This window comes from Natator depressus, chromosome 4 (assembly GCF_965152275.1).
Source record: "Natator depressus isolate rNatDep1 chromosome 4, rNatDep2.hap1, whole genome shotgun sequence".
Lineage (NCBI taxonomy): Eukaryota > Metazoa > Chordata > Testudines > Cheloniidae > Natator > Natator depressus.
The window spans coordinates 55,526,034-55,532,033 of NC_134237.1; positions in this window are offsets into that span (position 1 = coordinate 55,526,034).

The window sequence follows — 6,000 nt, forward strand, 5'->3', positions numbered from 1 at the left end:
TGTTCATGCTGCTTTCCTGATTAGTGAGACTGTCAGTCAAGTCACGAATTAACAACTGATTCAAAAAATCTTTTCAAATTGTTATTTTTTAAAATTTTTATCAACATTCAGAAAGGCATTTTAGGTGCTCATGGATTTTTTTTTAAAAGCACAAACACAATATTATGTAGCTAAATATTAAAGACTCTGTTTTGATTATTTTTGTCCTCAGATAACTACTTTCTGTTCTATAAATCTTTGCTACAGGAAGATGTGTTTATTGTTGCAAATGTTCACCTGACTACCGGCATCTATGTGGATTGGTGTAAACGTATATATGAATTGGTGTAAACGTATATATGGTCTTCAAATGTGAGTACCAAGGTTATTCACCCACTGCCCTCACCCGCCTTTCCCCCCCCCCCCATTGCTTAAGGGAACAATACAAGTTTTAACACCAGGCTCTCCTCTTCACATTGGCTATACACTTTACATTATCGTGTGAGTTGGAAGGAAATGTTAGTGTACACCAGTAGTGCACATAGGGGTCCTTGAGGGAATATGGAGTTTACCCACTTCTCATTTGGAGAATAAGGAATTTAGTTTAACTTAGTTTATTGACTTTTTTTTAAAACCACTGGTATGCATGCATGATACATGAACTATTTCATTAAATAAATGAAGAGGTGGGAACAGCGTGAAAACGCTCATGGTAGTGCATGAGCTCTGTGGACCTGTGGTTTTATATATTATATATTGTTCACTCATCACATTTTTGAGTAATATAAAATGAGGCACAGTTATCACATGAATAGGTGAAAAAATAACTTCAGTGTTAGAAGAACTTTTCTGCTGGTGCAGAAAGTCTTTAAACACTGCTACTTGCCTGAGAAGTCTTAAGGAAGAATTCTACAACTATGATTTGATTGGAACAATCTTCTGTATCAGATCACTAACCTAAGATACTGTGTGGGGATAAAGGAAAGCAAACATGAACAGGGAATGAGATTTATTTGCATTTGCACATGTGTTTATTTCCTCTTTATTTAAACAGAAACTGTGTAGCTACTATGAAAAACTATTTGCGCATACTGCAGATTTTGTCTAAAAAAAAAAAGTAAAAAGCAAAATCATGGAACTACTAAGGCAGGTGCAAAATGTCACTGTTGAACCACATTGCTTTTTGTTGCATTCCATCCCCATCTTTATCTGTACTTTCTCTGTGATAATAATCATATCAGAGCAGGGACATCGCCTTTCTAGTTGCAGATTATCATCTAATTTTCAGAGTACTGAGCAAACAGTTTCACTGACTTGAATGGGAGTTGTGGGAGCTCAGAACCTCTGAAAATCAAGCCACCTACACACTGCTGGAGCTATGCAAATAATAATTTCTACAAATAAGACACTAAAAATAGAGCGGACAGAACTTTCTGCAATATTTTTTGAGAAAATGTTTTTGTCTTCAAAATATCAATATTCTCCAGCCAACTGTAGTTGAAATACTGTTTATCCTTTTGTAAAAACTGACTCATAATGCTACAGGAGTCAGTGAGGAAGCCATCTGTCATACCTATAACTGTTAGACACTTGAATCCATGCTGGAGATACTTGAAATTCTGAAAAATGTTCTAAATTTTACCAGACCTGGGTGAATAACTGATTTTTCAGTTCACTGGCTGTTGTGAAATATTAAAAAAAAAAAATTGGTGCCAATCAAACTGAAACTGATATTTTTCAGAATTTTCAGCTAATTGAAATAAGTATGAAAAATGTATTTTGGGTTCAGCTAAACATTTCATTTGACCTTATACAAAATGTTTCCTGTCAGACATTTTTAATAAAAGCAAAGGAATTAAAAACAGAGGAAGAAGAGGTGATGGTGCCTTTATAATCTTTAGCCCAGTAGCTAGTACACTCACCTAGGATGTGAGAGACCCTGGTTTGAATCCCTTCTCTAGAGCAGGGATTTGAACCTGGTCTCTCCCCACTTTTAGGTGAGTGCCCTAACCACTGGGCTGTTGGGTATTCTGCTGTGGGCCTCTTTCAATGTCTCCTGTAACGGCTGAAGCTGTTCCATTATAGCTATATATTTAAATAGTCATTGGAGCAGGGACTGGAACCCCAGGCAGTGCTGTCCTGCCACTCAAGTGAATGCCCTAACCACCAGGCTATAGAGCCATGCCCAATGACTATTCTAGTATTTTATACAAAGTGGAACACCTTCAGCAGGAGTGATTGAGACAATCCCCCTCCCCCAGTATTCAATAGCATAGTTAGGGCATTTACCTAGGAAGGGAGAGACCTAGATTCCAGTCTGTTCCTGAGTGAGGATTTGACCCTTTGTCTCCCATATCCCACATGAGTTCCCTAACCACTGGGATAATAGTTATAAGGGTAAGTCTGAGTTACCCACCACCAGGTTTGTGAATGATGGCTAAAACCCTTTGTGACTCTAGTCAGAAAAGTCAAAATGCTTCATCCGATAATCTCAACATTCTGAATTTTTTCCCCTCTTTTCATTTCAGCATGAATAGTATGGAGAATGTGAATAAGGAAGTGTTGTTTATCTTTTCACATAACACACAAACCAGGGGTCACCCAATGAGATTAATAGGCTTAGAACAAACATAAAGAGGTACTTCTTCACACAACAAACAGTTAACATGTGGAACTTGTTGCCAGGGGATGTTGAAGGCCAAAAGCAGAACTGGGTTTAAAAATAATTAGATGAGTTCATGGAGGATAGGTCCATCAATGGCTATTAGTTGAGATGATCACAGATACAACCCTATGCTCTGGATGTCCCTAAATCTCTGACTGCTAGAAGCGGGGACTGGATGGCAGGGGATGGATCACTCGCTAATTGTCCTGTTGTGTTCACTCCCTCTGAAGCCTGTGGCACCAGCCTCTTCCGGAACAGAGGGTAGTGGGCTAGATGGACCATTGGTCTGACCCACTATGGCCATTCCTATGTTTAATACAATTTGCCAAAATCGATGAAAACTTGCAAAATATTTCAGTTGACCCTAACCTGCATTTTTCAGTGAAAAAAATTTAGTCCAAAAAAACATTGCCCAGCTCTAGTTTTTAGTTTGTGTGGCTTATTGATTTACATCTGGCCTGCTCAGGCATTTGCTTTCTCCTTGCTCTTTTGGAATGACACCTTTCTCCAACATATATCTGATCTGTAATTTTATATATGTTGCTGCACTGCTTAGGGCTAGATTCTGAAGTCCTTATTCCGACATTTTTGTAAAGAACTCTTTGTGCTGAGGTCTGGAGAGGGCTGCTGCAGGGCATTGAGCCAGTATGGAGCATTTATATGGATGGCCCCGGAATCATCCAGCTTTTGATGAATGTGATTCATTCCCTAGCTAGTTTTTGACAGAAAATATATATTCCGAAAACAATAAAACTAAGAACCAACTGGAAATCAATTATCAAATAAAAGTAAGCAGACAAAAGCAAAAGCTGAAATACAACAGATTTGCACAAGTGCCTCTGAAGTTAAATATAGGTTACTCCATTCATGTACAAAGAGATTTAGATGGCAAATGGAAACTAGCTACTACTGTGAAGCACATCACATTCATATATAATTGAAGCACCCGAGAGTAAAATGCTCAGGCACAGTAGATGACAACTGATAAAAACAAGAGAAGTAGTATAAAACAGCATACAAAACTCTGGGGATTATAGAGAATATCTAACACAGGCTGAAAAACGTAAAACAACCGCATCTAAAATTACCAGATAATATAAAAATAAAAACAAGTGAACTGCTGAAGCTGAAGAATTGAGCAGAAGTACTACCCGAATACAGAGCACCAAATACAATTGTGCTATGCAAGCCAGTCATATATCAATAACATTGGCCTGATTTTTCTATTTATTACTGTACAAAGAGAGGCAGCAGATAAGGCCCATTTTGCACCAGCTCTACAGCATGCTCTCCCCCACCCCCAATCCTGTAGAACGCTTTCACAAGTGCACAATGGGTGTAACTCAAAGTCAGGTTAGGGTAGCATTGGTGAGGGGAAGAGCTGCTGTTTGTTGCATTATCTTCCTTTAACCCTGTGAGGTGTAAGATAACGTTGACTCAGTCAGCATTATCTTTTGCTGGCTGCTCATCTATTCAGTGTAACCCCTTTTGGAGAGTGGGGGTTAAAGACAAGGAACATGTCTCCTGAGGGAGCCATGCTGTTGTGGGAATGGAGGTTGGCTCTGAAAGCTGGGCAGGTGGAGCAGGGCTTTGCACAAATGGCCCATATCCAAGGACCCACAATTTTAGAGGGCCAACCCCTTTCCCAGAGTGAAGCAGGAGCCTGTGTCACTTAATACTGACACAGAGAGAGAACCCCCCTGGGTTTTAAGGGGGAAGATACTGCAGAGAGTTGAAGTTCATGGCTTTGTGTCTTGCCTGTACAGCCAAACTCCTTATTACTGAAATTGTATTGCCCAGATGTGCAGTTTGTACCTGGGGAGTTCCTCAGAATCAGAAAGATGAGGGATGTTGTCTCCCTGGCTCAAGTCTATTATCTTCAAAATAACATTGAGTTTTCATCTCATTACATCCCTGCACCACAAAAAGGGGAGAGGATTATATCAATGTGTGTGTTTTCCTGGCACAGCTCTGTTAGTACAAGAAGTCTTTATAACTGATTTGCCCTTGTTATTTATGTCCTAACAATTTCTGTCTTTATTAGTTCTGTGATGCCCGGTTGCCAGAGATGCATTTTCACATAGGATCATGATATGTTGGAGCAATGTTATTCAGACAGATTCGGCTCACTATTGAACTTCATTCTTTGTCGCAAAAGAACTGAACTGAAATTATATCTCAGTAACATGGCTCATTTGAGAGAGGGACTTCAGGCTAATAGCTTGAGTCTGTTGCCTCAGAAGTGGTAAAGATTTTAAGCTTTATTGAACTTTATTGAAATGAAATAAAATATCTGCTCCTGCAGCACAAAGCAGCTGTAATGCCATCTTACCCAGCCCCCTTTGAATCTGGTTTTGGATTTGTTTGAGGGGAATGAGTTGAGAGGAATTCCTGGCCACATCCCTAGAGCCAGCCATAGGGGCTTTGCCCTGGGAGTGCCTGTGCCTCAGCAAGCATCAGCTGGCAGATCAGCTCCTGAAAGGTCACTGGCAGCTGGAAAAACGTACAGCAATACTGAGGCTTCTCTAAGTTGCACCCAAGAACCAGCTTGGTGGCCCCAGGATTAAAGTTACCCTTTTTTCTGGCACCAAGTGCTGAATATCTGGGGCAGTGCAGGTTGGTAAATGCCCGTGTATGGGATGGTCTCCATCTTGGCTAACAGCAGGAAATGAACCAGGGAAGAAGTGCTTTCTGGCACATCATTGATTTGAACTTTAAAGGGGCTCTGCAGATCTTTTGCTTTATTTATAAGTGAAGATGGTCCAATCACACCTGCCAATCTAGCATGACCATTCTAACTACTTATTTCAAAACCCAGTTTTTGGTTTTTTTTATTTAAAAGGGGAAGAGTAATACTGTGTTGCTACAAAGCCACTGAATGGCAAGTTAGAAAAGAAGACAGTTAAATAAAGAAGGCTGACTAGCCAGAAGTCCACTCTCTCTTCACATTATTAATATTACATGATATTATTTTCAATGATTGACACCAACTTAACTTCACAAATAAAAGGGGAGAGCCTGATTCTGCCACTTTCCTAAAATTTAAATGGAACCTACATGTGGTTTATAGTACTAGGAGTTTTCTAAAAAGAGAATTTTCATGTGTTCAAAAATTCAGTAATGGGTATGCAAACTGTATTTGCCTGCACAAATCAGCTAATTGCAAAAAGTTCTACAGTATAGTAATGATCCAAAACACTACATCTAACAATATCAACATTACAATTTGGGGCTATTATTGTAGAATACAGTTATATTTTATAAGGGTGGCATTTAACGATCTAATTCACTCACTAAAACACAGTTTTAGCACATTTGAACTAAGATGGCATGTAAAAATGCAGGTGCACAATTAT